The 11950-nt window shown below is 33.7% G+C and overlaps 1 pseudogene; it reads left to right on the forward strand.

Annotated features, from left to right (window-relative positions):
• The first annotated feature begins 2679 nt into the window (after positions 1-2679).
• Positions 2680-9503, forward strand: LOC117241570 (annotated as a pseudogene).
• The last annotated feature ends 2447 nt before the right edge of the window (positions 9504-11950 follow it).

Raw genomic sequence — 11950 nt, forward strand, 5'->3', positions numbered from 1 at the left:
AGGCGGAGAATTATGTAGGAAGTCATTTTGTCGATCAATAACTTAGTTAATAAAAGATCAAATTTTCATGTACATAAATGTAAGTAACGTTCAAGTATTAATCATTACATACAATTTTTGTATAATTCGATATCTTGGTCACTTACATCTTACAAATGATATATAGATAATATTTATGAGATACGTTGGAGTTATCTTTTAGTTAACGCCATTTTTTCTTGTTTTCTCTGTACTTTTACTATTCTTCCAAAAATATCAAAGGATCGATGACTTCAAATTAAACTAGAATTGCTTCGGTATATTGTCAATCAATGGCTATTTGTATTCACATCTATATCAAAGGAAAACCGATTGCAAAATTAATTACCCTTGCAACTCCGCAATCTGAAACTATGTGTGATCGACCTTGAAGATGACAAATCTCAATGTTTGAAGTAGTACAAAAAGATGATAATTTAATTTCGCTTTATCAAACTGTACAAAATTTGTATACACATACAGAAAAAAACGGAGTTCAAACATTAATCAACATGAATTATCGGTTATTATTGCTGAGTAATTATTAGGATTAGAGTTTTGGAGTATCGATCGTATCGAGTTTTAACTATCGGTTTCCGCAATTTACTGTTTTTCTAAATTATGTCTAAATGGTATCAGTTTTTGAATATTTTATAGTTTACACTCCAACATACTGACGTAAGCTATCGAAAATAATTGTAAATTATGCAATATCATTTTTTTTATATTTCATAATCTAAATTTTAATCTATTTTTTGTATTTAACATCCCTTTTTTATTGTTCTTGTACGTTCTTCAAAAAATCTTAATTTTTTTTTGGATAAAATCTTGTGTGAATTTACAAAAAATACGATTCTTCGTTTAATTTTTTTCCCTTATTGTCTTTACATATTTGGAGTTTAAACGCGTTATAAGTACGTTTTTTTTTTTAACATGATTACGTAGAATTCTTATTCTGAATAAATTATTTGTTTCCGCTTCATAACTGTTTCTAAATTACAGTGCATTTAATCTTGAAATGCACAGTAACATTTTATACTTTTTACGTTCTAAGGAATTTTCAGGATCGGTTAAAAATTAAATTACAGTAATGGTAATACTCAATATTAATGTCAGACGTGGATACTTCACTGTTTTGTATAATAATTTGTTATCTTGGCATCGATCAAGGTATTTAATATACAAAGCGTACAGATTAATAAGAATTTTAATTAATCCTTCTTCTATAGTATTCACCGTTCTTTTCGAGCTCGTACCATTTCAAATAGACTTTCGAATAGATTTCAAAGATTTGTCTGTTCAAATAAAACGCGATCTTTTTTATTTCCCTATCAGTCGTCCCGTTACTGTTCCGTAGTTTCCAACAGATTGCAGATTCGTTTAAAAAATATTTGTAACGAAAAACAAACCCACTCGCAGAAATGTTATTCAATATCGCATTTATAACTTTCATAGACATCCTCCTCTCATTGCTATCATTGTAAACAGATTGAAACTTCGTTTGCAAACACTCGCGATTAAAAAAAAAAAAAAAGAAGAATTAATCTTAAACAATTTTATCTTGTGTTCCATTTATAATTTTTATAATTGTCTTCCCGACGTTGTATCATTTTAAATGGCTTTTTTCTATCCATCTATGTTGCAGCGAGATCAACGGTCCTAATTACTAAATTGCACGATGTGTTCATACAAATTCACTTTTTATGAACGCGATGAAACGAAATGAAACCTAAGTAGAGATTTGTTTTCTCATCAAGTATAACGAGTTTTATACTTTGGATAGATTGCCTCGTTGTGAGAAGGTCTTAATCGTTTATAATTGCGATTAAGTAATTGCAATAAGTCATATTTTTAAGAAACGTTCTCACATGCTGTCACACACTCTAATTAGAAAAGGATCAAACATTCGGTTTATGATATTATTTGTTTGTAAATCTTCCTGCTTCCGGAAACTTTTTTAAATATGAAAATATTTATATACAAAATTAAATATTTTTTTCAATATCAACACTTCTTGCGTTTATGTTGTCCTAGTCAGAATTATATTATTTCGTGCATCCTGTTGCTTTTTATATGATAGTCCTCCCGTTGGCCGCGGATTCGTTATCAAGCCTGAGGCCCTCGTCACTAGTGTCACTATCGACAATAAAGGTACCCCACCCGCGACCGGACGATGGAGAACTCCAACACGGAATCGCAATCTCCCGCGAGCCCTGCCCGGGAGGGCGCCTCGAGCTCGGACTCGGAATGTGACTCGAGCTCGGCCTGCTCATGAGGGACCACCCCCTGAAAAACAGCGCACTGTATTCTGCCCTAAACCGTGCCCTAGAGGGTCCGGCAGCGTATTGGCTTACGCAGATAATGAACGGCGACGAGCTCACCTGGCAAAATTTTAAGGAACAATTCGCCGCGCACTTCGGTGGCCAAGAAGTAGCAGCCGCGTCGCTAATCAAGGTAGCCGAGGAACTACCGCGGGACGGCGAAACACCAGGAGCGTACGGAAATCGTATCATCACCCTCCTGGGGTCGAAGTGGCGAAATTCAACCAGGGAAGAGGTACTCGCCGCCACCGCCCTCCATCTGCTGGGCTCGCGCGATGAACGTTTTAAACGACTAGCGCTCACGAGTGACATCACGTCGGTGAAACAATTCCAAAGAGAAATGAAGCCCTTCCTATACACGGAGTGGCCAACGCCCCCGCCGTGGAGGTCATTAGCGAGCTCCGGAAACAAACGAGGCAGGTCACCCGCCCCCTGGACCAGGTGTGGCCACTGCGGTATTTACGGACATCCGACATTCGAATGCCGCAAGAGGGCGAAGTGGAAACCGAAGAAGGACCCCCGACGCCCGGAGGAAAGCCGACCGGCTGCACCACCAAAAGCGTTGTGCTTTCACTGCCACATGCCGGGACACATCGCGTCTCGCTGTCCATCGCGGCGAGAAGAAGAACATTGCCCCGAGGACGAGCGCCGGGTCGATGCCTGCGTGGTGGAAGCCCCGATGGGTAGACTAAGCCAGCAGGCCACACACGAGGACGTGTAAGTGTCAGGATGGCCGAGTCGGAGACGAAAGGACGCCGGGGCCCCTCTGGAACTTCAGGACAACACCCTAACCTTGCAACCTAGAGCCTAATATAGCCATAACGAAACAATCGCAAGTATCCAAACCGATAGCAATCGTAGCAATTTGAAGCAAGGTGAGTAACTGATGAGATGACTTTGCATTTGTCTCACCACAGAGACAGACGTTCAAGAATTCATTGTGAAAAGACGAGTACAAACAAGATACGTATGTCTTTCCGTTAAGCGAATGTTACAGTTTGTTTGCAAAAGTCAGTTTTTAGATTATAGAATCGTAGATAGAATTTAGAGGATAGAAACTTTTAGTAGTCACTTTTAGTTTAGTAAAGTCTTATCGACAATAAGCAGACTACGTTATGATACAACGATTCCAACTGAAGATTTCTATCGACATCACGAATTCGATGGCTTCCAAATTTTCTTCTCTGCAATCTCAGACGCTCAACTCGAAAGAATCTTTTAGATCCCCCGACAACACTCGACTCAGGTTATCTATTATCGTAATCTTCCTACGGGATTTTTTTTAACTGCGTTGCGTTAACGAATAACGGGATAACATCACGTTTCTCTCAACGCCTTTCAACGTTCTACAACTTTTATTCTTTGCAAATCCCTGTCTCTATATGATAAACGCTGGTTATCCGCGGAAGGAGCGAGGACAACGAAGTGTTACTCGATGATCAAAGACAGGAAGATCCTGGTACGCGATAACGTTACTAATTTCCAATTACGATATGTGTGATTACGTAACACCTGCTGTCTGCATAATGCGTTATCGATCCGCGCATTGATCGCATAAATATAAATCGAAGGGAATGGAATCGCTCGAAACTCATGCAACTATCCGCAGGTGTTTAAAATCGTGTTTCTACACCGCCAACGTAACGTCACGCCAGTCGAATCGAAAAATTATTACTAGACAGAGAAGGTGAACAAAAAACGAGGTAAATAGGCTACCGATTGAATAATATCATAACGATCGTATCCCTGGTTTTTGCTCGTCTTTTATATTTGTTTCAAATGTATAAAATATAATCGTATCGATATCGTCCACGATTAAAGCCATCCATGCGCCATCGACGAGGAACGAACGATTATATTTTATCATTTACGCGAATCCTTCTCTTCTCTTCTTTCTCTATTTACGCCCCTCGCCTTGCTTCGTACCGCCGATGATTCACAATTCGATGCACCTGAACAGCTGGAACGTCGCAGATTTTTCCGTACGATAACAAACGTGTTTTTGATGGCCTGCTTTAAACCGTGACGATCGCCATGACGTGCATCAATTGTCGAATGATGTAGTGCGACGATACTCCCACGCAACTTTTTTTTACGCTGTTTTTTCCTCTATTTTTTCTTCCTGTGTGTTATCACATGATCATGGGATACCTGTATAGAAGATGCAAAGAGTCTGTGAAGAATTTACAGATATTTAAGATTATCATAATGATTAAGCAAAAGCTAAGACGCAAAATATTGCTCAAGATGTAATTATGTAATATTTACCCAATTTCTAGAAGACTGTTTATATCTTGTTGTTATTCTTGATATGGAGATAAATATAGTATACTTTATTAAGACCTAGATAAAAGACTTTTTTCTCGTTTCTCTTCTCCTACTTAATCACTAAGAGTTATATAACGTTTATTCGATAATTCTGCTTCTCCTGACCTTTCCACAAATGGTTGTTTATATCTCGACATTCTTGGTACTTTTCATCAAATTTTAATAACAGTACTTTACTCGTCAGAAGTAAATAAAAAAGCTCTAAGTAGAAGCAAGGATTTACTTACCTTTCCTTTCTCGAATCTCAGTTAGCAATGTTGTTCCTCTTGAAAGATTTTCCAAGTTTCCAAGACAATTTCCACGCTGATAACATTGTATATATTTCAAGTATCGTGAACCACAGGAACTTGTTGAGGCAATATTGAAGAAAGCAAAGAGAATGAAGAAATTGTAGGAACTATGAGAGGCTACTCCTTCTTTCACAACTTATTTTCTCTTCGTTTGGGGGGGAAAACACAAATGAATGTAACGGTTGGTTTCATATACGTTTCAGCTATCTGCTACTATCGCATGGAGGAGGATCCTGAAAAGAAGGAAGCGAGGAAGAATCAACTTTTGAACGAAACAATACCATTTTACTTGACTAAATTCGACCAGATTATTGGCGAAAATGAAGGATATATCATACCTTCTATCGTAAGATAGTTTATCCAAATTTAATGTTAAAATTTTTAGTCTTTGTGCAAACTGGGCCATGTTGTCCATAAAAAATTATTGAATCTTTGTTGCGACAAGATAGCTTTAATTGTTGAGAGCAGAGTGTATCTTTAAAATTCACTCCTGTTAGTTTATGTACAAATGAATTTGCCAAGATTTTCAGCTTTTAGATAATTATTCATGTATCTTCCTCATCAAGTTTGATAGAAATTATTACTATCGTAATCAAAGCAAAGATTAAGATATGTAAAATCATTTCTCTGGATATGACATTCTTGTTTAATGAGTGATAAATGATACCATTCGAAATATCATATTTATATAATATATAATGATACTTATAAGTGTAATCACTTAAGTACAGATATCTGAATTTTTCTCACTGTCACTGACATAGATACGTATTATCGTTCCTTAGATTACTTGACCAGTTTATTTCTTTCATCACTGTGTTATTATATAATAATAATAAATAGTCACATTAAATTAATTTAGTATGATTATGTTGTTTAATAATACGTGTTTCATTGCAAAATATTTAGCGATTGAAGGGCTCATAGGAAACATGAAAGTGAAAGAATACTAGAATCTAGAGTTTACGATTTCAATTTCTTTAACGAGATATTTATCATATTACACAATTCCTGTAAATGTATTTGTAATTATATCGCCGAAGAATTGTATTTAATTAAGCTATGAAGTTGTGGAATCGTGAGAAGGATTATTTTTATAGAACTGTCTAATTTCCATTCGACATTGATTCAGGATACACATTACTCTTTTTTACATAATACCAGTTTTGTCATTTTTAATTAACAAACACCTCCAAAGGTTCTAAAATTATCTTCTTTCGAACGGTCAATATCCTTCCACCGGGTAGGACACACCCACAGATCAGTCACTTATTCATCTCGTACATACGCACCAGCGTAACTGCCTTCGTGATAAGTTGTTGGAATAAACGGTGAAATATAACTTACTATACTGTGTCATATTCATTTAATCACCTCTTATCTTAACCGAAACAGGAGAACGATTACTTCGCGGCGTCGATTCACCGAATCGTAGCGAGAATTTACGCCTCTCGCTACTGCGACTGCGTCCCTCCGCGAACGGTCGTAACACATTGATCGACAGAAGTACTAAACTCTAATAACATAAATTTATATATTTTCTACTTCCCAGCCACCAGTTTTATAGATTTTTCTATCTTCTGTACTACTTTTATCCCTTTTATTTTTTCTTACATGAGCTTATTGTAAATTTAATATCATTTGTTCGCAATATTTGTTATTTGTCTTTCCTTCAATTTGAAATTTCGCGCTTCAATGTTGTGTGTTGTTCGACGTTTTATCGAACGATGTTTATCGAACTAGTTTATGAATACATACATAATCATTAAAGAATCTATAAACCTTGCTAGTTTGTTTTTACTAAGTTTTGTTACAGAGAACATGTTCTCATAAATTTTCAACTTTAATTTATGGAAATTTATTAACCTTAAACTATAAAATCATTCAATGAGTCTTTCCGGATGTATTTATGTAGTCATAATTTCACATATCAGCACAGCTCCACCAATAGGATAAGAGTTACGTGGAAGCAACAGGGGGGAAGAAGAACATATATTGATCTAAAGGTTATTTTTGTCTCATTCAAGTTTCTGTTAACCGGCTTGGAAATTTCCTGTGCTTGTTTCGACTTTGAAGTCTTAAAAAAAAAATTGCAAGTAAATAGTATATATATAGTATATATATCCTGAGTCAAAGTTTCTCTTTATAAATAATAAACCGTTTAAAAACTATATTTTGTATGTTTTTCCTTATTCATAATTAAATAATAAATATGAAATACTTCTACAGAAAGCCGACATCCTTCAATTAACCGAACAGCAGATGATTTAAAAATTAGTAGTTGAAAGAAATAAATGTTATTACATGTTCATAATTGATCGATAAATTTAAGTATACAATTAGAAAATGTTTCTTCTTTATTGATAACTAAATAATACAGATAAGATACAAGATACTTGTACGAAAAGTCAGCGCGTCGTTCAATTAACGGAACAGCAGAGGATTTGAAAATTAGTAGTTGAAAGAAATAAATGTTATCATATGTTTGTAATTGATCGATAAATTTAAGTATGCAATTAGAAAATGTTTCTTAAGTTTGGAAGAATATATAATCATGCTGAATGTTTTGTAGTTACGAAAGTTGTATACAAACATACATTGTACATACGACTAGTAATGGTACTAAATTACTGTTAGAGGGTCTTGGGTGTATAGAACCATATGGTTAAATTAATACTAGAGATAACGAATCGTGCGAATGTAATTAATATTTTGAAATGCGTTGTCTGCATTAATTGATAGTTTTCTTATAAACTTTTTTATAAACAATTTCATTGCTATAGAAAAAAAAAAATAAATGCCGGTAATATGTCTATCCTACTTAAATAGAAAGTGCAATATTTTGTTATAATATTTGGCGCAAGTTTATATATTATTACATCCAAAAATAATATTCTTTTTATATCTAAGCTATATTAAAATATAAAGATACAAATAGCTATGCGGGTAGTTAGTAGTTGATGCTTTTTACTTAAATTGTCTTATACTTCATAATTTGTAATAATATAATTCTTGTCATCAATGATTCTTTGTTTTTACTTTGTATATATTATACTTCCAGGAAGATCCCGCTCTATAAATTGACTTACTTCCCAGTTACGGCATTGGCAGAACCAATCCGTTCTTCTTCAGCTATGCTAGTATTCCATTTGAAGATGAACGTATCAAAAAGGACGTCTGGCCAGAAATAAAGCCCTGTAAGCTTAAAATTTAAAGAAATTCTGTTTCTTAAATCTCATCTTTCCTAATTTAACTAAAGTAGCTAAATAAAGTAGAACACAATTATGCAGAGTATAACAGAGATTATTGTTTACTCTCCATTGCTCTATAAGATATGTGGGAGAACAATAGGTATTGTTAAGGAGACAATGCCCTTTGTTTGCTGATAAATTATCAATAAATTAAATTATATCTTTCCAAAACAGATAACAGGAAGCTAGATATTTAAGAAGCATCATAATCTGTTTGTTCGATAGAATCTTTGATTCTATTAGTTGTATGTTTTTAGTGACTCCTTATGGCCAGCTTCCTATGCTCGTAGCTGATAGAAGGAAGGTTGCTCAGTCTACAGCTATTTGCCGTTACTTAGCCAAACAATATGACTTAGCTGGAAAGACTGACTGGGCAAATCTTCATATTGATGCCACTGTTGATACTATTCATGATATTCGTCATAGTGAGTATCCAGTGCTGTTTTGCATAAATCTTATGAGAATCTTGATAACAGATAGTACATATCTGTTCAGGTATTTATTAGTTGAAATCCGATTTAATATTTGATTTAATCGAACGATACACGTATGTCAACAATACAAGACAAAGGATTAAAAAGGATTGTAATTCTATCTTCAGTATCATTTAAATTTCGCACAACACTGTATTCAAATTAATATAACATTAGCGAATAGTATTTAACTGAAAACAAATTTTCAGAAATTGCCGCCTTCCACTATGAGGAGGGCGAGAAGGTCAAAGCTGCAAAACGCAAGGCTGCTGAAGAGACGCTGCTGTTCATTTTAGAACGTTTGGACCAGCAAGTGAAGGAAAATGACGGCTACTTCTACGATGGTACTCTCTCTTGGGCTGATTTAACATTCGTTGCTCTGCTCGATTATTTGAACTTTATGTACAAGTCTGATCTGATCGCGAATTACGAGAATCTGAAGCTGCTGGAGAAAAAGGTCCTCCTTCTGCCCAAGATCAAAAACTGGATTGAGAGACGCCCAGTTAGCGAATTCTAAACTTCACGATTGCTTATGGTTTTATAAGCGTTTAAAGATTGCGGTCTTAGTGTGTTGAGAGAATGAAGAACGAATCGTGTTGATGGAAGTTTGTATGGAATATACTGATTGCTTTTAACATTCACTAGTTCCAGTTATTACCGATATTTTTGTCATTTAGTTAGGGTTTTCCCTTTAGATTACGTTGTGATAGAGAACTATTATTTGTGTATTCCTACAGAAACATACGAACTATATAAACTGTTGACACGATGTTGTGCTTTTGTATTATAGAGATAATAATAAAACCATCAAACAATCATTAATTATGTTTTTTATTATATTCATTAAGAATTGAAGATTACCTCCTTGGTGATCTTGATAATATCGTATTTTACAAATGTTGAACAAAAAAAAATGTATGATTATTTTATTCAATACATTATGAGGGTTGCTTTAAAAAAAATACGAGTTACATATTTCTTTGAAAAAAGCATGATTTTTATCGATACAATAATGTTCTTCTGTTATCGCTTTAAAGTTGAGTACTTCGTTGATTACACGAGAGAACTCGCCTACAGCAAACAAGATACGACCGTGTGTAAAGTAATTAATCTGTTTGCTCGTTGCTAGCTACACATAAGGCTTGCGTAAAAAAAAATATGCATTTCAGTTCAGGCGGAGAATTATGTAGGAAGTCATTTTGTCGATCAATAACTTAGTTAATAAAAGATCAAATTTTCATGTACATAAATGTAAGTAACGTTCAAGTATTAATCATTACATACAATTTTTGTATAATTCGATATCTTGGTCACTTACATCTTACAAATGATATATAGATAATATTTATGAGATACGTTGGAGTTATCTTTTAGTTAACGCCATTTTTTCTTGTTTTCTCTGTACTTTTACTATTCTTCCAAAAATATCAAAGGATCGATGACTTCAAATTAAACTAGAATTGCTTCGGTATATTGTCAATCAATGGCTATTTGTATTCACATCTATATCAAAGGAAAACCGATTGCAAAATTAATTACCCTTGCAACTCCGCAATCTGAAACTATGTGTGATCGACCTTGAAGATGACAAATCTCAATGTTTGAAGTAGTACAAAAAGATGATAATTTAATTTCGCTTTATCAAACTGTACAAAATTTGTATACACATACAGAAAAAAACGGAGTTCAAACATTAATCAACATGAATTATCGGTTATTATTGCTGAGTAATTATTAGGATTAGAGTTTTGGAGTATCGATCGTATCGAGTTTTAACTATCGGTTTCCGCAATTTACTGTTTTTCTAAATTATGTCTAAATGGTATCAGTTTTTGAATATTTTATAGTTTACACTCCAACATACTGACGTAAGCTATCGAAAATAATTGTAAATTATGCAATATCATTTTTTTTATATTTCATAATCTAAATTTTAATCTATTTTTGTATTTAACATCCTTTTTTTATTGTTCTTGTACGTTCTTCAAAAAATCTTAATTTTTTTTTGGATAAAATCTTGTGTGAATTTACAAAAAATACGATTCTTCGTTTAATTTTTTTCCCTTATTGTCTTTACATATTTGGAGTTTAAACGCGTTATAAGTACGTTTTTTTTTTAACATGATTACGTAGAATTCTTATTCTGAATAAATTATTTGTTTCCGCTTCATAACTGTTTCTAAATTACAGTGCATTTAATCTTGAAATGCACAGTAACATTTTATACTTTTTACGTTCTAAGGAATTTTCAGGATCGGTTAAAAATTAAATTACAGTAATGGTAATACTCAATATTAATGTCAGACGTGGATACTTCACTGTTTTGTATAATAATTTGTTATCTTGGCATCGATCAAGGTATTTAATATACAAAGCGTACAGATTAATAAGAATTTTAATTAATCCTTCTTCTATAGTATTCACCGTTCTTTTCGAGCTCGTACCATTTCAAATAGACTTTCGAATAGATTTCAAAGATTTGTCTGTTCAAATAAAACGCGATCTTTTTTATTTCCCTATCAGTCGTCCCGTTACTGTTCCGTAGTTTCCAACAGATTGCAGATTCGTTTAAAAAACATTTGTAACGAAAAACAAACCCACTCGCAGAAATGTTATTCAATATCGCATTTATAACTTTCATGGACATCCTCCTCTCATTGCTATCATTGTAAACAGATTGAAACTTCGTTTGCAAACACTCGCGATTAAAAAAAAAAAAAAGAAGAATTAATCTTAAACAATTTTATCTTGTGTTCCATTTATAATTTTTATAATTGTCTTCCCGACGTTGTATCATTTTAAATGGCTTTTTTCTATCCATCTATGTTGCAGCGAGATCAACGGTCCTAATTACTAAATTGCACGATGTGTTCATACAAATTCACTTTTTATGAACGCGATGAAACGAAATGAAACCTAAGTAGAGATTTGTTTTCTCATCAAGTATAACGAGTTTTATACTTTGGATAGATTGCCTCGTTGTGAGAAGGTCTTAATCGTTTATAATTGCGATTAAGTAATTGCAATAAGTCATATTTTTAAGAAACGTTCTCACATGCTGTCACACACTCTAATTAGAAAAGGATCAAACATTCGGTTTATGATATTATTTGTTTGTAAATCTTCCTGCTTCCGGAAACTTTTTTAAATATGAAAATATTTATATACAAAATTAAATATTTTTTTCAATATCAACACTTCTTGCGTTTATGTTGTCCTAGTCAGAATTATATTATTTCGTGCATCCTGTTGCTTTTTATATGATAGTC

This window comes from Bombus vosnesenskii, unplaced genomic scaffold (genome assembly GCF_011952255.1).
Source record: "Bombus vosnesenskii isolate JDL3184/JDL3185 unplaced genomic scaffold, Bvos_JDL3184-5_v1.1 scf7180000016150, whole genome shotgun sequence".
Lineage (NCBI taxonomy): Eukaryota > Metazoa > Arthropoda > Insecta > Hymenoptera > Apidae > Bombus > Bombus vosnesenskii.